Below are 24,055 nucleotides of genomic sequence, written 5' to 3'. Positions count from 1 at the left end.
GTGAAATACTAGGTAAATTATAACTCTTGGTATTAACCAAAAATAGCTTTGTTTTGTTTTGTTTTTAAAGAGCTGTAACTGACTTTTGACATCAGCATTCAACACCATTCAACACAATGGTCACATAATGTTGCGTCTACCAAAGAATACTGAAAAGACATCATCATTCTCCTGTGACTCTCCCCTTTGCTTATTCTCTTTCCAGTAAGTCAAGGGATCACAGCCATGGCAAGGTCTTACATTATTTTGTATTCTTCCCCACTAAAAGATTTCTGGTACAAACATTAGAGCTTGAATCTTCCAAGATCTTATTTTAATCTTGGAATCTTTAAAGATGAAAAAAATGTTATTCAGTAATCTTCCCCAAACACAACAAGTGAATCTGTGCTTTCTACACTTGTCTTGAAATCCTCTTCAACTACTCTATTCAGATTTCCTAAACTGTATCCATTCAACAGGAAAGAAACCTAGGGGCAAAAAGAAAAAAAAGGCATGGACTATAACACTTACTACTTAATATATTTACTTTTCATATCTACTTATACTGATTTAGACCCTCTTAATTGCCCATTTGGGTTACCTTGAAACACCTTATTGTCATGCTAGCACTTGCAGACTCAAATCCAGTAATTCTCTGCACTGTCACAAAGGCCAGGGGGATTTTCATGGTAAGAACAATTGATCTTGTCACTTACTCTAATAATATTACTTATGGAAGAAGGACAAACGGGGACAGAACTCAGTGTGTTAAAAGGCAACTAATTATCTTTGCAACACCCTATGATTTTTTTAGGTCTAGCCTTCAGTTTGGTGAAATAAATTATTCTTCTTTTTTATATTTTATTCTTCTTTTATATCTAATGTCAGTGGAACTCACTCAGTGCTGTTGAGGTGCAGATTTTCTGGTCTAGAAATCCAAGCCATCTTTGTTCACATGTTTGGTAGAGAAAATGTGAGACACAGAGTCAGCCCAGCAGGGGTAATCAATCAACCAGAGAATCTAGTCTTTTTTTTTTTTTTTTTTTTTTTTTTGCCTACTCGGACTTCTTGGAGGCTTGCAGCTTCCACAGAATGTTCCGAAGGATTAGAAGTATGTACTGACAATCTGTTAATGCCTGGGACCAGAAACTGACATACAGTTTCTGCCACATAATTCTCATCAAAGCTGTCATTAAGACCAGTTTGGATTCAAGAGGAATAGGATTAGTCTACTTCAGAAGTGAGAAGAGTGACAATGGATCTACAACATTGTACATAATCTACAACATTACTGTTTTGTGTAAAATAACTTTTTCAGAAATTTAAGATGATTATAATCTGACCACTTTGATTATTCTTTTCTTTATGTTTCAGAAATCTTGACGTTTCCTAACGTATTTTTTATCTAACAACTACACAAATAGGTACCATCCTAGGCACTTCATATCAATTGACTCATGCTTTCCTCTGTAGAATGTAGTCACTATTTTACAGATAAGAAAATTGAGGCATTGAGAGTTTATGTAACTTTTCCTAGGTTTCGACTTAGTAAGTTGAAGAGTTATTGTCGCTCCCCCATTCGCGGAGGAACGACACAGGACCCTGCGCTGTTCTTTTGTCTGCTCTGCTCTTCCCGGGTTTGCTGCTGGTCCTTCCTGAGTTGGCTGACGATCCTTCCACCTCCATGGAAGGGCGGTTCCCCCTGCCACTTTCCCCACTTCCGCGGGGGAGCGGCACACCGCCGGGCGGCTCTCTCGGGGGCTGCTCAGATGTTATCCGGATGTTCCCCTTAGATGTTCCTGGTGCATGTTGTCTCTCTCCTCCTTTATAGTCCTCTTCCACCAATCCCAACTCTGCTACCCACATGCCGAGTAAGCTGCTCTCCTCCAATCAGGAGCAGGATCAGCTCCTGCAGGTTACTGGTTGAACTGGAGGCAGCTGTGTAGAAGTTGTTTACTCCTCTCCCAGTGCCATATTGTGGGAGAGCAGATGCATAGAATAAGTCTTAATTCCAGTAACTTAGTCTAGTCCGAATTGCTCCCCACAAGTTATGTTTGAACCTAAATAAATAAATAAATAAAGTCCCAACGTTCTTGCTTTTAACCATTACTGCTAGATATTCTCTGCAAATGCTAGTAACTGTTTTCCTTCCTACTAACTTTTCTATGTAGCAGAAGTCAAAGCAGTTTATTTCTTCAAAACTGGGCCAGTTAGTACCTCCGCTGAAACATCTTTAGTGCTTGCATGTGCATCCTTATTAGCAGTCTATTCTTTGCTTATGGGTGGGTTTTGTCTATCTGTACACTAGCGGGCAGCATATGTGGCCTTTATTTTTTTGTTTGTTTGTTTGTTTGTTTTTAATTTTATTAAAGTAAACAAATTTCATTTATACAGATTTAGGAATTTAATGATACTTCCCACCCTACTCTCCACTCCCATCCACACTCCCAATCTTCCTCTTCCTCTCTTATTACCTCTTTTTATTTTTACAATGATCTACTTTCAGTTTACTTTATAATCATTAGATCAATCCTATACTATGAGTTCAACAAACAATAATAATAATAAAAAAAAACACTGTTCCTCAATGGTAGCAACAAGGGCAATAAATAATCAGTGAATCTCAAAACGTCAATTTCACTACTATACACTACACTTTTGGTACTCTATTAGTTACCACAGATCAGGGAAAGCATATGAAATATGTCTTTTTGGGATTGGCCTAATTCACTAAGTATAATAGTTTCCAGTTGCATCCATTTTCTGGCAAAAGACACCTCAGCACAGTACGGGGCACTTGATTGATATTCTGTAATTACTTTATGTAAAAAAGGGGTGACTAGAGGTATCACAGTGAATGTAGTTTCTATATCTTAAAAGCTGGCACTGAAGCCCAAACAGATTTCATGTCATTATGTTCATTCTAGAGCATATTTTAAGAATACCTGCGAGGAGATGGACAACTATTCTCCTTAGGTCTCAATCATAATATATACATTTTATAAATCTCATGAATTTTTCCCCATGCTAGTAATAAGTAAATGTTCCACTTTGAAGGGAATGTTTTATTTTAGGAGCTCTCACTTTGTATGGGGAAATCATAAATGTCATACGTTTCTAGCTGAGGTTTCACAGTGAGACATTGACTCTATAAAAATTCAGTGGCACTGGAGAATACTAAGAATATTATTACAGTTAGTGTAGCTATCTGGAGAATGCAAAAAGTATAAAAGAAAATCCATATTTAATTAAAAATAAAATTGCAGGGCATAATACGTAAAAAAAGAAATGATATACATGCACAGTAATCATTTAATGCTTTATGAGAACATCTGGTCATCTTTCTAGATTTTAAATTTAGGTGACAGATTAGGGAAAGACCTTCTTTCCCACAGGATACAATATAAAGTCAAAGCTTAAGTGATATAATGAGTAGATTTATGCAATTCAATTGTGGTGTCTCTAAACCTTAAAATAAAATTAAACTATGGAGAATGGATGGTGCTCAAAGAAGACAAGATCCAATATTTATCTGGTAATCAAGAAACTGTGCACAAAGAATTATGAATATGTGATATAGACAGACACTTACCAGATCATTTCTTTTTATCAGTAATCCTTCAGAAATACACACACATACACACATAGGTATTCCAAAAGTAGTGATTTTTAATGACCTGGAATTATTTTCTAGCTGGGTATATTCACAACATCTTTCTCAGAATGAATTAAATAAAAATGTTTAGAAATACACAAGAGGAATTTATGAAATAAAATAGCACCTAATTAGTGTTAATTTTATAGTTAATAAAAATATGGTGCTGACGAACGGAATTTTGAAAATATAGGAGGTAAAATATTTCAGTTATTTTATTGAGAAGTCTGTAAAGAATACTATAGAATCTGTCATAACGTAGGAGGTTTTTGTACAGCAGTTAAGATGATGCTTGGGATGCCCATCCACATCACATACAGTGCGGGCTCATCCCTCGAGGCCCACGCGCTGTCGGCATGGGTAGGGTGACAGTGCTCTTGGACAAAAAGCATAGGAGACAAGTTATGGTGAACATATCCAATTTATTAATGACCAAGCACACCTTTTAAAGGGCAGGCAGAGGGGGAGTAGCTAATTCAGGGCAACACTAACTCTATAGGATAGCGCCTATATTGTCACTGCTATGCTTCTCCAATCAGCTTGAAGTTCACTTAGGCTAGTAGCTTTCCAGGTGGGCCTGGGCCACACCCAGGAGCAATTTACCTGATTGGCAGAAGGCGGGGATGGGGGAAGGGGGAGGGGGATGTGCCTGGGGCTCCTGCCACCTGCCAGCAGTCAGGCTAACTGCATGGGCTGGGCAGACAGTCTCATGGGATCACCCACAATACAGAAGCGCCTAGATTCTGGTCTTGGTTATGTTCCCCACTCCAGCATTCTGCTAACACACACCCTAGAAGGTATCAAGTACTTAAGTTCCTGTCAAACACATAGGATTGGTTCCTGCCCTCATTCTGGTTCAAGCCCAATTCATTGCAGATATTTAGGAAGTGAAGCAGTGAATGAGAGAATTTTCTGTCTGTCTGCTAGTCTATCTTCTGTCTGTTTTTCTTGTTTTCAAGCAAATAAATAATATATTTAAAAAAGTAAAGTAGGGGCTGGCAATGTGGTACATTTGGCCTTGGCCTAGCTGATGGGGCCATTTGGGAAAGATCTCTTTCTTTCTCTGAAGCCCCACCTTCAAATAAATAAATTTTTTAAAAAAGTAAAGTAGTGGTGGTTATTTTCACCCTGGTAAAGGGCATGCCATACAGAAAATAGAAAGAGGGAAAGTGCTTCTGGGGCCAAGTGTTGAGATGCAACAGATTCTACACTCTGGTGTAGATCTAACTCCCTGCAAATGCACCTAGGAAAGTAGCAGATGATAATCCATCTGCCACCCATGTGGGAGACCTGGAAAGAGCTCCTGGCTCATGGCTTTGACCTGACCCAGACCTGGCTGTTGTGGTCATTTAAGAGTGAAGTAGCAGCTGGAAGATCTGCTGTTTGCCTTTCAAATAAATAAATCTTCAAAAATCATAATGTGAAAATATTAAAGCAGCAATTTTCAGTGGAATGTACTCTGAAATATTGTCTTATATTTTATATGTTAGACAATATTGTAAGTAAATTATAGGAGCTATTTAAAATTATATGAAATAATAATAATCTTAACAACCAAGGACTTGAATAGTCACTGGAAAGACATTAATTTTCTTATTTGTTCTACAAACAACAATTGCTCTCTCTTTGAACTTCAAATTCAAAGGTTATAAAGAATAATTTTGTAAATACAAAAGTTTCCTAGATAAAGAGGACTTATTGTGTGTTATATAACTGAAATATATAATTAATTCTTGTTTTGTTAACTTGAACACAGTTGGAATAATTATTGCTCAAATTTTTCCACTTTAATCTACTGTAGTTTAGGAAATTATTCATATGAATAAAAGACTTTATAATTTACATTCCAAGTCACATTTAGGGTCCCTATGCTTTGCTAATGATTTAAGTCTTAACTGACATAACATATACTTTATTTTTTAACTTTGGAAAGTCCATAAACTGTAATGTTTAAAATTATTATTTTAGTTTCTACAATCAATATATATTTGGCTAGCTGATATCAATGTATACAAAATTGTTAAATTATCTCTTTTAGCTATACTCCCGCTTTAGATTAAAAATAATCAAACTAGACTATTAAACATACTCATATCTGTTTCCTGAATGGGGACGAAAAATAAATAGATTAGGAAAGCTGTAAGTTCAATGCCTGTAGATGATAGCTATTTTTTTTTTTTTAAATAAAATGTTCCAACAGCAATCACAGGGACAGGTGGTTAACAAACACTTCTGGAATTCTGAAACAATTCTGGTTGAACTCTTTGAATCTCCTTTAAGATGTTTATTCTTAGGAAGAATTTTATTTTCTTTCTCATTAAACTTTGCTTTAATGGTTCCCAAAATTCTGTGACAGATTTTAGTCAAGTGTTCCCATTAAAAAGTACTGATTTTTAAAAACTGATAACTTAAAAATGCCACATACAAAAACACCACAAATGCTCCACCAAACAGTCTCCTTTTCTTCTGAAGGTTTTATGCTGCATTGTTGCCATTAACCAGTCTTTTGCTATTAAACTTAAATGGCCAATTGAGACGAACAATTCTTTTTATTTATTTATTTATTTATTTATTTATTTTTTGACAGGTAGAGTGGACAGTGAGAGAGAGAGACAGGGAGAAAGGTCTTCCTTTGCCATTGGTTCACCCTCCAATGGCCGCCGCGGCCGGTGCGCTGCAGCTGGCACATCGTGCTGATCCGATGGCAAGAGCCAGGTACTTATCCTGGTCTCCCATGGGGTGCAGGGCCCAAGCACTTGGGCCATCCTCCACTGCACTCCCTGGCCACAGCAGAGAGCTGGCCTGGAAGAGGGGCAACTGGGACAGAATCCGGCGCCCTGACCGGGACTAGAACCCGGTGTGCCAGTGCCGCAAGGCGGAGGCTTAGCCTAGTGAGCCGCGGCGCTGGCCGAGACTAACAGTTCTGAGACTGTTCTTCCACCACTGATTAAGACTCAGGTGGCAGATATTAGGCATAAGATTTATTTAGCCTTTGTGGCTTTCTGGGCAGGCTTGATGACCTTGCCAGCTCCAGTGACCTTCTTATCTGCTACTTTGATCATACCCACTGCAACTGTCAGTCTCAGATCATGGGCAGAAACAACCCAACAAGGACAGTCAGAGAAGCTCTCAACACACGCGGACTTGACAGCTACCGTAGCAATGATGGCAGAACCACCAGATTTCAAGAATTTTGGGCCAGCTTCCAGCTTCTTTCCAGAACAATGGCCAATCTTTTCCTTCAACTCAGGAAACTTGTGAGCATTGTGAGCTGTGTGTCAATACAGTAAAAGGTGTACACTGAACTGACTTGACTTGGCTCATTCATGAGATCACCTGAACAGTAAAGCCAGCTGCCTCCAATGGTGGGTAATTTTTGCTGTCACCAGCAATGTCACAATGATGAATATCTTTGACAGACATGTTGACCTTGAAACCCACATTGTCCCCAGGGAGAGAGTCACTCAAAGTTTCATAGTGCATTTTACCAGAATTTACTTCAGTTGCGACATTGACTGCAGTAAAGGTTACTACCGTGCCAGGTTTGAGAACAGTGGTCTCCACTCAGCCCACAGGGGCAGTACCAATACCACCAATTTTGTAGACATCCTGTAGGGGCAAATGCAAAGGCTTCTCATGTGGTCTAGTTGTTGGGAAGATGCAATCCAGGGCTTTTGGCACTGTGGCTCTGCTGGCATTGCCATCTTTGTGGGTAACTTTCCATCACTTGTACCACCACGTGTTAGCACTTGGCTCCAGCATGTTTTCACCATTCCAACCAGAAATTGGCATAAGTGCTACTGTGTCAGGGTTGTAGCCAATTTTCTTTACGTAGGCGCTGACTTCCTTAATGATATCCTCATATCTCTTCTGACTATAGGGTGGCTCAGTGGAATCCATCTTGTTAACACCAACAATTAGCTGCTTCACATAGGTATGTAAGCCAGAAGGGCAGGCTCACTGGTCTGCCCATTCTTGGAGATGGTAGTTTCAAATTCCTGGACACCAGCAGCACATTAAGACAGCACAGCCAGCCTGAGATGTGCTTGTAGTCATGTTTTTGATAAAGGCTCTGTATCCTGGGACATCAATGATCTTCATGTAGGACTTGCTTGTCTCAAATCTTCACAGGGAGTTGGCAAAGGTGATACACCCTCACACTTGGCTTTTAGTTTATCCAAGACTCAGGCATACTTGAAGTAGCTTTTCACATCTCAGCAGCCTCCTTCTCAAGTGTTTGAATGCATCTTTTGTTGATGCCACCGCATTTGTAGCTGCGATGGCCAGAAGGGGTGGACTTGCCTGAATCTATGTGTTCAATGACAACAATATTGATATGAGCCTTGGCCTTTCCCATTTCGGCTTTGATTTAGTGGTAGTTTTCACGACACCTGTGTTCTGACAGGAACCTCAGTGCAAAAAAGAGGAAGAATTTTCTACTTTGGAACAAACTCATATGTTAGGGTGGCTGGCAAACCCAATTGGCTGTGAAAGAACCTAACTTTTTTTTTTTTAATTTGAAAGACAGTTATGGAGAGAGGTAGCGACAGAGAGAGAAAGGTCTTCCATCTGCTGGTTCACTCACCAAATGGCCACAATGGCCATAGCTGAGCTGATCCAAAGCCAAGAGCAAGGAGCTTCTTTTGGGTCTCCTATGTGGGTGCAGGGGCCCAAAGACTTGGGCCATTCTCTGCTCTTTTCCCAGGCACATTATCAGGGAGCTGGTTTGCAAGTGGAGCAACTGGAGACTTTAATTGGCTCCTGTATGTGATGCAGGCACTGTAGGCTGGGGCTTTAACCTGCTGTGTCACAGTGCCAGCCCCTGAACATAACCTTTTGAAATTGTCTATAGAAAACAGCTTTTCTAGATTTAAGAAACTATTTTTTAGAAGGCTGATGTAAGAGTGCCCACTAATGAAGTTATTTGATGACAATAATTATTTATTTTGAAAAACAATTTCATGAATCAAATATTTAATTGCAAAGTCCAGTTTTTGATTTCTGCCTGAGTCCTTTTTCCCCATAAGTATCCAGGGGCTGATGTTCTTGAGCTTAATGTCTTGGCAGCTGCCATGGCTAGTGAGTGAGTGAGCACGCTCAGTGATTGCCCCTTTGACCAAGTCTCTTTCAAAAGTCATATTCCTTAAAAGTTTCCTTAAGTTACATTATGGTCTTGAGAATTGTTTACTTCTTTAAAATTACTTGCAGCATTTCCAAGTATGTACATTTTATGATGCTCTTCAGGCTTATTTTTTAAATGTGGATGGCAGGGGCCCACACACTTGAGCCACCTTCTGCTGCTTTCCCAGGTACATTAGCAGTGAGCTGGATTGGAAGCAGATAAGCTGGGACTCAATCCAACACCCATATAGGATGCCAGCATCACAGGTAGAGACTTAACCTGCTATGACACAGTGCCAGACTCTCAAGCTTAATTTTTAATAGTGGATATTGCTATTTTTCCAAGTCATTATAGGAATGACATATTTCTTCTAATTAGAGAAAGACACACAGAATGCTCCTATTAGTGTATATTTACACACACATGCAATTTGGCAGGGGTTCTATGAACATACTGAAGTTTGTATTTATATATTATGCCACAGAAGTTGATTGAGCTACAAACTGTATGAAGAAATTCCACATATAATGAAGAAAACAAAGGGATATAAGAGTGAGGGAGATGCATAAAAAAAATCATCAAGGAAAGACTCTCAGTGACATCATGAGACTGAAGTGGTCAAGTACTCTACAGTCAAACATCATCTGCTCTTTCTTTTAGAAAATTAAAATACTGCACCTCCAGGGCCAGCACTGTGGTGTGTGGGTAAAGCCACTGCCTGCAGCGCTGGTATCCCATAGAGGCATCAGTTCAAGTCCTGGCTGCACCACTTCCAATCCAGCTCCTTGCTAATACACCTGGGAAAGCAACAGAAGATTGCTGAGGTCTTTGGGCTCCTGCTTCCACTTGGGAGACCCAGATGAAGCTCCTGGCTCCTGGAGTCAGCATGACCCAGCCCTAGCCATTTAGAGAGTGGACCAGCAGATGGAATGAACATTTCTCTCTCTATCTTTCTCTCTCTCTCCCAGCTTCTAGGCATCTGCCTTTCTGTGATTCTGCCTTTAAATAATTAAATATTTTAAAATGGCTGCCCCCATCATTTTTTAAAGATTTATTTTATGTATGTGAAAGACAGAGTTACAGAGATAATTTATTTGAAAGAGTTACGAGAGGTAGGAAGGGAGAGAGAGAGAGGTCTTCCATCCACTGGTTCACTCCCCAAAGGGCCACAATTACTGGAGTTCAGCTGATCCTAAGTTAGGAGCCAGGGCTTCTTCCGGGTCTCCTACGTGGGTGCTGGAGCCCTAGGCCTTGGGCCATCCTTCACTGCTTCCCCAGGTGCATTAGCAGGGAACTGGGTCAGAAGTAGAGCAGCTGGGACTTGAACCGGTATCCATACGGCATGTAGGCGCTGCAGGCCAGGGCTTTAATCCACTGTGCCACATTCCTGGCCCTTACCTCTCCCCTCATCTTAACATTTCCTATTTTCAAAAAATTCCTGAGTATTCAAGCATAAGGAACAAACGTATATATGTTTTTAGGAATAGATAAGCAACTTTTTTCTCATCAGACCACAACTTTATCAAAAGCAATGGACAAAAAAAAAAAAAAAAAAAAGAATTTCAGGGACACATTTTTTAAAAATTTTTATTTATTTGAGAGGTAGAGTTCCAGACAGTGAAAGGAAGAGACAGAGAGAAAGGTCTTCCTTCTGTTGGTTCACTCCCCAAATGGCCGCAACGGCCGGAGCTGCGCCAACCCGAAGCCAGGAGCCAGGGGCTACTTCCTGGTCTCCCATGCAGGGGCAGGGGCCCAAGCACCTGGGCCATCTTCCACCATTTTCTTTCTCAGGCCATAGCAGAGAGCTGGATTGGAAGAGGAGCAACTGGGACTAGAACCGGTGCCCAAATGGGATTCTGGCGCCACAGGTGGAGGATTAACCTACTGCATCATGACGCCAGCCCCAGGGATACATACTAATTCAAAGGTATTTTCAGCTAAATCTGTTAGGATTTTATTTTTTAACAATTTAAGTTTAATTAAGTAAAATCAGATAATATTTTAATTAAAAATCAGATAATATTTTATAATAGTTATGGTCTGCTGCATATTTACTGCCTTGCACTGGAACTCCACCAGGGCCTGTCACCTTTGCTGCCTCCACACCCTTTTCTCCTTCAACAACATCAAACTCCACAGTCTCTCCATCTCCTACACTGCACAGGTACTTCCCGGGGTTATTCTTCTTTATGGCAGTCTGTTGTACAAATACGTCTTCCTTGGTGTCATTTCTGTTGATGAAACCATATCTGTTCCTGAAATTGAACCATTTTCCTGTTCCCAAAACCTTCGTTGCGATGACCTTCTTGTCCCCACCGGCGGGAGCCGCTGATGTGGCTGCCCGGGCCACGGCTCTGGGCTTGGTTTTGGCAGTACTGAGGGCGGGGGTAGTGGGCAATCCTGGGTCTTGGCCTTGCTGCTCATGGTTGTGGTGATGGTGACGGGCCAGCTGCACTGGCTGCGGCTCCTCCCAGGGTGTGATGGTAACTAGGCCTGCGGCGGCGGTGGGGCTGTTCAAGGCTCTCTGGGGTCTGCTCTCCGCTCCTGCTACCGATCGAACTTGATAATAATTTATAATAGTTGTTTGGGTGTCTGGAGGTGGGCTTTCTCTTCTCAAAAGTCTGAAGTTCTAAGCAGAACGAAGCACTATTCCCCACGGTTTGTCTGTTTAATGGTCTGCTCTGTTAAGTTCTACAAACAAGACAAAGCCTTCAGCTTGCCTCCTAATGACTGCACTCTGTGACCAGGTTTGTTATATCTTGGTAATACCCAATTATAATGATTCCTTTTTCATTTCAGGAACTGAGATGTTTTCTTTATTGTTTAATAAAGATATTTCAAAACAGTGAGCATTCAAACAGTCTACTGGACAAATTTAAGTTATGTAACCCAAAGCTTATATCATAGGTAAATTCCCTTTTTCTTGGTATCACGTATATATTATCTCAGATTTGATGTTGCTTGCTCTCTGAGTGGTGATTTACTGATTGCGTGTTCACAAGGAGAAAACTGTGTTCTCATGGCATATGCCCAAGAATTCACCTTATGCCCCTTAAGATGAAAACATTGAGGAGAAACCTGGCACAGAGGCTTTGGAGAAAAGAAAAAAAAGATATGTAGCTTGACTAATTCCTGCACTTAGGTCTAAATAAATTAATAATTATGTCATCACCAAGGACAAAATTCAAGTCTCCAGTTCATCCCAAGCCACTAAGTGGAAATTAGTCCTAGTCTTTTTGCCTCACAGAATCTGATATCAGCACAAGGATGACATAAAGAGGAAAACAAATGAAAAAGGGAGGAGAAAACATTGCTAAATAGGAACATCATCTGTTGATAAGAACACAACTGTGAGATAAATGAGCTTATCACAGTAATAACTAAAGAAGACACCAGACAGACACTATGTATAAGGAATCTGAGTCACAACAAGATTGTTTTTCATACAAAGCTATTTCCTTTATTGGTGATAATTAAAGACTAGTAGTGAAGCAAAATAATGATGCTTTACGAGTTTTTATATAACGGCAAAGGGAACTATCTCTGAATGAGATCAATGTCAGGGGTTGCTGCATTTATTAAGGCTCACTGTCTGGTGTGCTCTCAAGTTAGCAGAGCTGTGCTTAGAGAGTGATGTCCCTGGTATATGCATCCTTTTATATTGCACCGTCTTCCAAAATTAGGACACAATTTCATCTCATTGTCTCCCATGTGCCTCTGATCATATCAAGTTTCCAACACATGTACTACCCTAAAGATGATTTTTATCTAAAGTAGGATTGATTGAATATCGATGAAAGTTATCACCCAAAATGGACTGTGATATTTTCCCATTTGGAGCAGGACACACTCAAATTAACAAATATTTGTCATCAGTAGTGACAATATAAAACTAGTTTTGTTTATTTCTGCCAAACCCTATACAACAGAGGCTGGGCATGGGGATTTCATTGTTAATACTGGAACACTCTCTGAACACATAAAGATGTCCATGAAGTGAGTAGATCATGAAACTCTGAATAAATCTGTATTGCTTCTTTTGTGTTTTCAGAGATATTCAATATCAAGTGCTTTATATGTATGACTGTTATAGTCATAGCTTTAAGAACTAGAATTAGAGGACAGCATTGGCATACTGGGAAAACTGCCACCCGCATGCCAGAGTCCCCTATGAGCGCTGGATTATGACCCAGATGCTCGACTTCCATTCCCAATTTCTACTGATGGCCTGGGAAAATCAGCAGAAGATAGTACAAGTGCATAGGCCCCTGCTACTCATGTGGGATACCTGCCAGAAGTTTCTGGTTCCTGGCTTTGACCTGGCCCTGCCCCAGTCATTGCACCCATCTGGAGAGTGAAACAATGGATGCAAGATCTCTCTCTCCTCTTTCTCTCTCTCTCTTTCTCTTGAACTTTGACTTTCAAATAAATACATAGGAGCCAGCACTATGGCATAGTGGGTAAAGCCATGGCCTGCAATGCTGGCATACATATGAGCTCCAGATCCTGTGCTAGCAATTCCACGTCCAATCGAGCTCCCTGTTAATGCTCTTGGGAAACAGCAGAGGATGGCCCACGTCCATGGGCCTCTGCACTCACATGGGACACTGGTAGAAGCTCTTGGCTCCTGTCTTTGGCCTGCCCCTGTTCCGGCTATTGTGGCCATTTAGGGAGTGAACCAGTGGGTGGAAGATTCCTCTTTCTTTCTCTCTCTATCTCTCTCTCTCTGCAAACTTGTCTTTCAAATAATAAATAAATCTTCTAAAAAATAAATCTTTCAAAAATGGAGCTATAACTAGTACTGAAACAGTATTTTACACTTTGTGTTTCTGTGTGGGTGCAAACTGATGAAATCTTTACTTAATATATACTAAATTGATCTTCTGTATATAAAGATAATTGAAAATGAATCTTGATGTGAATGGAACAGGAGAGGCAGCGGGAGATGGGAGGGGCGTGAGTGGGAGGGAAATTATGGGGGCGGAAGCCATTGTAATCCATTAACTGTACTTTGAAAATTTATATTTACTAAATAAAAAATAAAAAAAGAAGAGGGCAGAGGAATACTCTTAAATAATGGGAAATCAGTAAAGAAAAGAATGGGAGCAGGTGTTCCTGGCTCTGGTGACCCTCTTGCTCACCCTCCCCCCCTCCATATACACACATCCCCTGCTGACATTTGCTATTCAAGCAAGTACTATAGTTAATCTGAACCATACACCAGTTTTGTATGCCTATGGGATAGGAATCAGCTGCAAACTAACACTACTGAAAGGCCTCTGTTAGGCATCCCTGGTGAGACATCAGGTGGAGGAGGAGCTGGACATGCGCACACAAAATACAGACAAAAAAAGGAAAGGACTGCATAAGGATGTCCCCCAGAAATAGTCAGCAAATGGTGAGATCTAAGTTGGTAGGCAGAGGAAAGGCACACTGCAGAGTGGGTTTGGGGCCGGGTGTGGAAAGAAAAAAAATGGAGCTAGAATTAGCATAACTAATTTGTTTTCACTATTTCTCCAGAACATTTTTTAGGCTTTTCCAATTTAGGTGTCTTTATAATATAAAATGACATCATACTAGAAAAGAATGAAAAATAATATGAAATTCTTAAAACATCAAGAAACTTCTGGTAACTCATTATTTTTTAAGTAAAATATATAAACAAAATGATCATGTTATTTAGTGAACTACGGGGGATCAATATGAACAACATACATAAATAACATAACAACATTTTAAAGTGTTATTAGCTGTAATAACAATAATAGTCATCTTCCATTGACTTGTTTCAAGAGTTTGTCATTTAAAGAAGAAAGTGAATATTTTGTAGACAAACACTCATTTACCTTTATGCTTTGTGTAAAATACATTGAGGCTCAAATTGCACTTGGGCAGGCAATTTTTGAGACCCACCAGAGAGCAAAAGACAAACATTTCATTTCTCAGCAATGTCTAAGACTCTATGAGGATACATATTAAGTTGAGAAGCAAAGTACTAATTTCTCTTGTCTTGAAGCTCCGCAGCAAGTATACTTGAAGTATACCTATTGAAATCTTAACCCAGATGCTGGGAAGTGATACCACCACACATACCACATGCACGTCACTGCTAGGGTCATTGTCCTTGATGTTTTTGCAAGCAAGATGCAACCACTCCCTCTTTGATCACTACCAGTTCCACTCTAGTGGATACAGCTAACTGAATAGTCCTCATTCATGTGCCTGAACCCCAGTAACAGAAAAGCTCATGACATTTTCACTATCTATAGTGAGGGCCAGGCTGTATTTGATAAGATGAGGGGTTTCTTGATAAGATGGGATTTCAGATGGCACACAGAAATAAATAATGATACATATCCTTATACCTCCCAATTCCCAACAGTCTAGCTGTGTCACTTTGCTTCCAGATCTTCATAGCAATTTAATGGAGGTTCATTGTATTCATAAGGCAATGTTATCAAATTTCAGTTCACTTTCTTTAAGATAGATAGGTAATAACTTCACAAATCTGAAATGCTGTTGACAATCTATCACTTCAGTTAGCAGTCAGACCAAGACTGAAAGAGAGGTAGAATGTGAATGAAATATGGAGTGGCTAGGGAAGAACATGGAAGAAATAACCAGGACTGGAATTTCAGTAAGAAGTAGTGATATCATAATTCTGTTGCTAACAACTGATTACAGCTCTTGTATGTGATCCAACTTGTCTGGTCTTAAGAATAATCTTAAAAACTTATTACAGGTGCTGGTGCTGTGGTGTAGCAGGTAAAGCTGCCACCCGCAGTGCCGACATCCCATATGGGTGCCTGTTCAAGTCCCGGGTGCTGCACTTCTGATCCAGCTCTCTGCTATAGCCTGGGAAAGCAGTAGAAGATGGCCCAAGTCCTTGGGCCCGGGCACCTGCATGGGAGACCAGGAGGAAGCTCCTGTCTCCTGGCTTCAGATTGCCACAGCTCCAGCCATTGCGGCAAATTGGGGAGTGAACCAGCAGATGGAAGACTTCACTCTGTCTTTCCTTCTCTCTCTGTGTAACTCTGACTTCCAATTAAATAAATAACTCTTTTTTATTAAATAAAGAACTTATTTCAAATAGAGATTTCTAAGGTCAACACAGACCACTGAATCTGAGATTCTAATGATTTTGACATGCTTATTTTCTCTGAGTTTTCAAGATAATTCCTATGCTCAGGTTAGTTTTGGAAATTCCTGTAACTCAGACTGCACTTGTTGGTGTTAGCCCCTAGATTACTGTTTGCTGATCTAAACTGTCTGGATCAGTGTTCACTTGCACAGTGTAACCATGATAATTACAACATTACCGTGGAAGAGATGCAAAGTTGTCCTTTGGGCTGTTCATAGCATTGGTTGGCCTGAACAACTTCTTATAGTACTAAAAAAGTAGTCTCTAGGACTTCCATTAATTTTTCTGGCCTTTAACATACAATAAATAAAAAAAAAAAACTTTATATGTCAGAGGCATGGCTTGTAAAGTCTCTTCTGGTCAGCTTTTAAAATCCATCATCCATGAAAGCGTGGTATATGATATTTATCTATTTAATAGGACTTCTTTTTCTGATTGACTGAGTCCTGACCCTATCATTTATATTAACATTTCCTCTTTTTACTGTTCCATAGATTTAGGTTATAGTTACATTTTAATATCAAAAAATAGAAGAAGTGGTTAACACTTAAATTTCCTTATTATGTGAAGGTAGAAAATAGGCATTTCCTGTGAAAGACAATGAATGGACTTTTGGTTAAAATTATCTACTTGCCTTTCCAAAGCTGTTGGCTTTTCATCTATAACTGGAAGAAATAGCATATTTTGGATTTAGTTATTTTCCTTTCTTGGGACTGAGGCGTATATGTGTGATGTGTGATGTGAAGCATGCTGGTGCATATGAATCTTTGTGTGTGTTGTGCATATTGGGTACAATGATAAGACTGTGTGTGTGATCTCATGTTTTTATGGAAGACTTTAAACAGATCTTCCTTGTAGCATTTACAGGAGGAAAAACATTTTGCATTTGGTGTCTTTTTTGATATTAATAGGTCCCTCAGATACTTACAAAATATCCGTCCAAGTCTTGGGCACAGGTGAACATTTTTGATTTCTTCTTCTTCCCCTATTGCTCGGTATCTAGAGTCTTTCTGAGAATAAATTCAATCAGGGGAACTGATATAAAGAGCTGTGGAAAAATCAAATAGTTTCTACAAAATCAAAGTTCTGAAAATGCCCTTGAAAGTTAATTTTCAGCCTAATCTCGTGCTTCAAGCAAAAAATGTTTCTAAATTTTCAACCTGCTGACTTTCTTTCCCTATAGTTTTAGTTACACTGAGATGTCTATTGATTCTTACTGTGGCATTTCCATTTCCAGACATGTCATTATTTTCTTCCTTTATAAACATTTTTTCTGACCTGTCATCTTGTACAGTAACAATAACCACCTAAACACTTATATTAATCTCAAATTATCTTGCATTATTTCTAGCTACTCTCATGTCTCTCAAAGGAAAGAAAAATTTTCTTAAAAGAAGTATACTTTCATATGACATTTTTTTTAACTATCCCAGACTTACAAACTCAGGGTTAGCATAATATATGCATCCAATGATTAATGCATGATGTCATTTAAAATAGTTGAGTCATAAAATTATTTGACGTATAGATATAGATATGATACGGATTCCCACTTTGACCTACATTGTTTTAAATGTGGGTAAGTCACAAAAAAGATCTGGAAAAAATGTTTTCCTTTCATTCAAAATATGCTCTTGACCACAGGAGGGAGAGTGAATAAAACATAATCTTGTTCAATAAAAATCAAAACCAGAGGAAAGAAGTGTTTTCATCAACTGCTCAGGATATAGGTCATAAAGGCAACAATTTAAGGAAAAAGCTATAATAAAAAAGGTGAATCAAAAAAGCAAAAAGTATGAATAAGAAAAGAATGAGAGAATTATTGAATTGATAAAGAGGAAAACAATCTATAGGGTACTTCAAAAATTGTGGGAAAATATTAAAAAATAAGTTTATCTTGGTATAAAAATGAAATGCATTTATGATTTTTAAATGATATACCTGTTTCAAAATTTATTTTGGAGACTGCTCCTCATAAGAGGAAAGGTATATAATAGAGATAAGATCAAATACTCAGTATTTAAAATGATGGGTTGGCTACATTCTGTAGAACCAGCATTTAAAATCCCAGATACCAGCATATGGACTGTTCAGCTTGGGTACTATCCAAATAGTAAACAGACAATAAAAGTCAGTTTCAACTGGAGTCTCTTTTTTTTTTTTTTTTTTTTGACAGGCAGAGTGGACAGTGAGAGAGAGAGAGAGACAGAGAGAAAAGTCTTCCTTTGCCGTTGGTTCACCCTCCAATGGCCGCCGCAGCCGGCGTGCTGCGGCCGGCACATCCCGCTCATCTAAAGGCAGGAGCCAGGTGCTTTTCCTGGTCTCCCATGGGGTGCAGGGCCCAAGCACTTGGGCTATCCTCCACTGCACTCCCGGGCCATAGCAGAGAGGTGGCCTGGAAGAGGGGCAACTGGGACAGAATCTGGCGCCCTGACCGGGGCTAGAACTTGGTGTGCCGGCGCCGCTAGGCAGAGGATTAGCCTATTGAACCGTGGTGCTGGCCTCAACTGGAGTCTTTTCACTGAGGGCAAGGATATATAATAAGCTGTAACTTTTGATATAACATTTGATGAGGTAGGTCAATTGAAAGCTGCCCTTGCTGTGTGTGACACACAGTGGATACAGGGTAGTCCTCTAAAATCGTTTAACTTAAAGTTATATCCATTCTATGCAGAAGATGCTCTGAGATCCCATATTATTCCAAGGGCTCCTCTTCTAGTCTCCTAGGTTCCTATTCTATGAACACACACTAGAAAGGAACTGGGCAGTCATATGTCATATGATCCTCCGCACTTGAGTTTCAACATAATAGCATATCTTCCCTATCATTAGGTATGTTATATGGAAAAGAGGAGGTGATTTTCCAGCTATAATTGCAGACTTTAATATATTTGCTATAAGTTAATCAAAGGATCTTCTGCATCTGCCCGATTTAATTGGGTGGAACCACTTTAAGGTGGGGGGTACTGAGAAGTGGGAGACTAAAGTCAGAATGATGGAGGAGAAAAAAGAGAGAGAAAGAGAGAGAGAGAGAATATCATGTTGTGAAGTTACTGACTAAAGAAGCCCAGGGCTGCCTCCAAGATGTAAGAGAAATTCTGGACTAGTGTAAATCACATTGGAGCTTTAGTTACACAATGCAAAAGAACCAAATTGTGCCCCAAATCAGAGATCTTGGAGTAGGACTCAGAGCATCCTTTTTTGATTAATGGCAAATCACTCCTCTTTTTCATTATTTTATTTCTAACCATCTTTGTCTTTAAACACAATTGCATTGATTGAGTCTTGTTATTTTATTTAGTCTGTCAATCTTTGTCTTTACATTAGAGTGTTTAAATTATTTGTCTTCAATAGACTTAGACAACATTATTTGGCTCTAAACTGACATCGTGCCATTTTTCTGTTTCATCTATTGTTTCTTCTGTCCTCTTGTTCAATTTTTTTAAAAATAGTGGTAAAATTTATAGTATGAGATTATCATCTTAGTTATGTACAATTTGGTAGTGTAAGTTACAGTCACATTGATTTTCAAGAGATTTTTAGAACACTTTTTTTTTTTTGTCTTGTGAAACTGGAACTTTATATCCATTAAACTACCCTTCATTTCTTCCTTCTCTAACCTTTTCTTTTTTTCACAAATTCCAACTTTTCTCCTTGATCTCTGATCTGCTTCCTAAAATCAGAGTCCTTTCTCTCCAGCAGGAACTCAGAAATCCTCCAAAGAAGAAATCCAAGGCAATTGTATGCTTATCTTTTTTCTACATTTTTTTTTAGGAATCTCAATCCTATGGTTTTGTATAATAATCAGAATGTCCCTGTTTCATGTATTTTACCCATTTTTTCAGTTTTTTTAAAAGACATATAATATCCATGTTCACTAATTCCATCATGATTTGAAGCAGGAGTTCATATTAAATTTGTTTGTAAATCTTTGAACTGTGCCCTGCCCTGGAGCTCATGGCTGCTGTAGACACAAAAGTTGATAATTTATCTGAAGTCTGGTGGTTGCTAAGATTTTTGTCTGTTCCAAAGGAAACATGATTCTTGATAGTCTTACAAAAGTAGACTAATGGAACCAGGGTTTGAACTGAATATGTGAATATTACTACTAAGTAAGAAGCATAAGAGACTAGCAAAGTTTACATTTTCCATGCAGGACGATCAGAGTGAACAAAGATATTCTGTAGTTAAGAACTTCTTATAAATATGGTCTGGCTAGTTATGTGGATATGACCAATCAACCAAAATTCTCAGTACTCAGTACTTTATTGTTTATATTCGGTTTTATTTTACAAATTCATGTTGTTGCGGTATCAAAGATATCATCTAAAGCATTTATGCTTCTTCCAAGGCTATCAGATATGAAAAAAAAAAAAGCAGAAATATACAAAATGTTTAAGGGACAGTACTGCGTGTGTGTGTATTGGGGGGTCATCAAAAGGATTTATAGATTTTGGGATTAAAAAGTTAATTGGTTGGTAATACCATTTATTGAGTTGAAGAAAATTGAAGAAGCTTTATAAAAAAATCTTAATGCTTTATTTCAACATGTTGCATTTTGGAAATCTAGCTGGCATTTCCAATTGATAGTACTATTTTACTTGTAAATGAAATAGTCTTATTAAAATTCCTGCATTTGTTTTCTATGTTGTATGTAGAAAATTTTTAAAAAGGTAGTGGTTTATGATGTCAGTAATCACCCAAGGCTCTTGTCATGAGCTGCCAAGGCTATGGAAGCCTCTTGATTTCGCAAACTCCGATCTTATTTAGACAAGGCCATAGTCAAAGTGGAAGTTCTCTCCTCCCTTCAGAGAAAGGTACCTCCTTCTTTATGGCCTGCTCTTTCCCCTGGGATCTCACTCACAGAGATCTTTCATTTAGGTTTTTTTTTTTTTTTTTTTTTTTTTTTTTTTTTTTTTTGCCACAGTGTCAATTGTTAAACCAACAACAGGAGTCACTGTGCACTTACTCCCCATGTAGGATCTCTGTCCTTCATGTGTTGTACTATGTGAATTAGAGGTATAACTAGTACTCAAACAGTACTTTATACTTTGTGTTTCTGTGTGGGTGCAAACTGTTGAAATATTTACTTAGCATATACTAAATTGATTCTCTGTATATAAAGATAATTGAAAATGAATCTTGATGTGAATGGGATGAGAGAGGGAGTGGGAGATGGGATGGTTGCAGGTGGGAGGGAGGTTATGGGGGGGAAAAGCTGCTATAATCCCAAAGTTGTACTTTGGAAATTTATATTTATTAAATAAAAGTTACAAAAAATTAGTGTTTTAAAAACACCCACAATTATTATTGCATTGTTTTTGAATCTGAAGTCTGAGCAAGGTTTATTTGGTTTCTATGCAAGGCTAAAGTCAAGATTGTGTCTGGGGATGTAGTCTTACATGCAGACTCAACTGGGGGATCTGTGTATGAACTCATTTTGGTTGGTGATAGAATTAATTTCTTTGCAGATATTGAATTACTGACTGGTAGCTTTTGCAAGATAGCAAGGAGAGAACATTTTGAATAATTCTAATCTATGAATAAAATTACTCTTTTACATTGTAACATCATTACAAGAATGGTTAGAAGCTAATCACACTTCTTCTCCAACACTCATAGTGAGAGGCTGGAACAGTGGTGATTATTCCAGGATTCTTCCCCAGCAGCTAAGTGAAAGAGTAAATATATCTGTTCAGGTAAGTGAAAACTTTTATAAGTATAGTTTATTTTCCATAGGACTGCGACAATTCTATCCTTTTCAGTGATGTATGGAAAGCAGGTATTGACCTTTTGTAAACAAAGAAAATGTAGTGCATTACTTAACTATTATCTTATTTTTGCTAATTAAAGCTTAAAGCTTCCTTATTCTATTTACATTTTTAGAGATGTATAACTCAATGATTTATGATGTATGCAATCCATATTCTGATTTTTTCCATGTGACCACTGGTGTTTACGTGACCTCTTACTGAACATATCAAGGCCATTACTGGATAAGAAATTATTTGTGCAAGTCATGGTATTTCAAAATATGAAGACAAATTATGTTCTATGCAACTAACATGAATGTGAACAATACTGACTTGGGATTTTGGGCCACTGTGATTAATTCTTACATGCCTTTACAATTGATGTGTCAAAAAATTCACCTTCACTGAAGCCTTAAAGGAGTATGCTTTATGGAGTCTTCTGAACACTTAAAATAATTCAACTCTGTGATCATTAATGTTGACACTGTAGGCAGAATAATTTGAATGATTATTGACTCTCTATATTTTTAAAGAATTATTTTGTTTTTGGAAAGGCATAGTGAGAGAGAGAGAGAGAGAGAGAGAGAGAGAGAGAGAAAGAGAGATTGTTCTTTCACTGGGTCACTTCTCAAATGTCTGCAATGGCTAGGTTGGGCCAGAACAAAGCTAGGTGCCAGGGACTCCATCTGGGTGTCTCACGTGGATGATAGGAGCCCAGACTCTTGGGCTGTCTTCTGCTGCTTTTCCAGGTGTATTAGCAGGGAGCTGGATTTGAAGTGGAGCAACCAGGACTGGAACTGACACTCTAATATTTGGTGCTAGCTTCACAATCAGAGGTTTACCTCCTGGGCTGCAGTGGCAGGCCCATGATTCTGTAATTTAAATGGTGGTTAAAGCTTTGTTTGGTAGAGAGAATGATGAGGAATAGAGATCTAGGAATCATTTTATTGAGAAAGACTTGGACACACCTACTTTAGTTACACAAGTGGTACACTACTGATTGGAGGAAAAGCATATCAATATAAATGATTTATAGCTGTTTAAATAAATAAAGGAATTATAAAAAATTCAAATAGATAAACCAGCCAAGATTATGTACCTTAGCTGTTCCTGGGGTCTTTGGAGAAAGTGAAACAACGGAAAAACATGGAAGTTATGGCTCATGATTCAGTATGCGGAGAGGATGTTGATTGCAAAATGGAACTGGCAGATATTTCTGTGAGTGGAATATGTTCCTTGTCTGACCAATAATCACAATGAAGTTTGGCTAAAGTCCCAGGGGAAGAAAATCAGGAGATTACTAAAACTTGAGATTATACAGTCAAAGAATCATGACACTTTATGGAGCTTTACCAGTAATTTTCTGATAAAATGTTATTAAAATGAGTTTTACACATGAGAGATCTGGGAAATATTTCCTTTACACTAGATATTGCCAACTAGAAGAGTTTGTTTGATATTACTTAGGATTCCCCATTAGTTGCAGCCTTTGCAAAAGTACAGATATTCCGTGGTAAAAAATCTCAATCATTTGAATGGGATAAAAGCAGCGATAAACAACACATATTTTGAAAGAGAAATTTCCTATCCATGTTTAGATATTAAAACTAATATCCTGAGGCTGCTGAACTGTTGAGAATGCAAGCAGCTCTGGATTGGTTAGGTAATGATATTAATGTTTCTATCAAGTATATGCCTTTGAGGGAATGGGTAATTGATACTGTGATAGGCTGGGGCTTAAACGGCTTGATATCCTCTTGTAACATTTTTAGTGGAGGGAGAACAATGAGGGAAGCTGCTATAGAACTAACTTCTTGTCCTGAATGGAATTGAATTATGAGAACTGATAATTATTCAGAAGAAAAGTAATAAATATAAAAGGCATAAAAAAGCCTTAGTTAATTTAAATGGGGTAGAAGTATTCAGATAGTTCAATAAAACATGACAAAGGAGAAATTGATGAAGTAGCTACCAAAGTTTTATTGGATTCTTGTAAAAAGACTAACTCTCCTTTCAACTCTACAAACTGTAATTGGACCACAGTGGATTTGTTCAAGTTTCCTATCCTTGATGAATTAAAACACACACACACACACACACACAAACACCAACACTTCATAATTATGTAATAGATGAACCTACGGTTTTTGTAGAATCAATCCCTTTAAAACAGCTCAAGATACAGGAAAGTATTATGACTGAGGGATGGGAGGGCCATGATCTCCCAGTATAATCCCAAAGAAGAGAACTGAGTTCATTTAGTTGTTATAGGTAAAACAACCTAGGGATAGTGAAGAATTTGGCTGGTGGAATTGTGGTATACACTGTAATATATTACACAATAGATTATACCTAAGCATGCTAATGGGGAGCATAATTATGTTAGTGGAACACAGGTGTGCAAA

The 24,055-nt window shown here is 38.5% G+C and overlaps 1 pseudogene; it reads right to left on the bottom strand.

Moving 5' to 3' along the window:
• Window positions 1–6,615: 6,615 nt before the first annotated feature.
• Window positions 6,616–7,991, bottom strand: LOC100344064 (elongation factor 1-alpha 1 pseudogene; annotated as a pseudogene).
• Window positions 7,992–24,055: the final 16,064 nt, after the last annotated feature.

Source organism: Oryctolagus cuniculus, chromosome 9 (assembly GCF_051225735.1).
Source record: "Oryctolagus cuniculus isolate XC-2025 breed Fujian yellow rabbit chromosome 9, ASM5122573v1, whole genome shotgun sequence".
Lineage (NCBI taxonomy): Eukaryota > Metazoa > Chordata > Mammalia > Lagomorpha > Leporidae > Oryctolagus > Oryctolagus cuniculus.
Note: the sequence above shows the minus strand (reverse complement) of the source record. Positions and strands in the feature narration are given on the sequence as shown.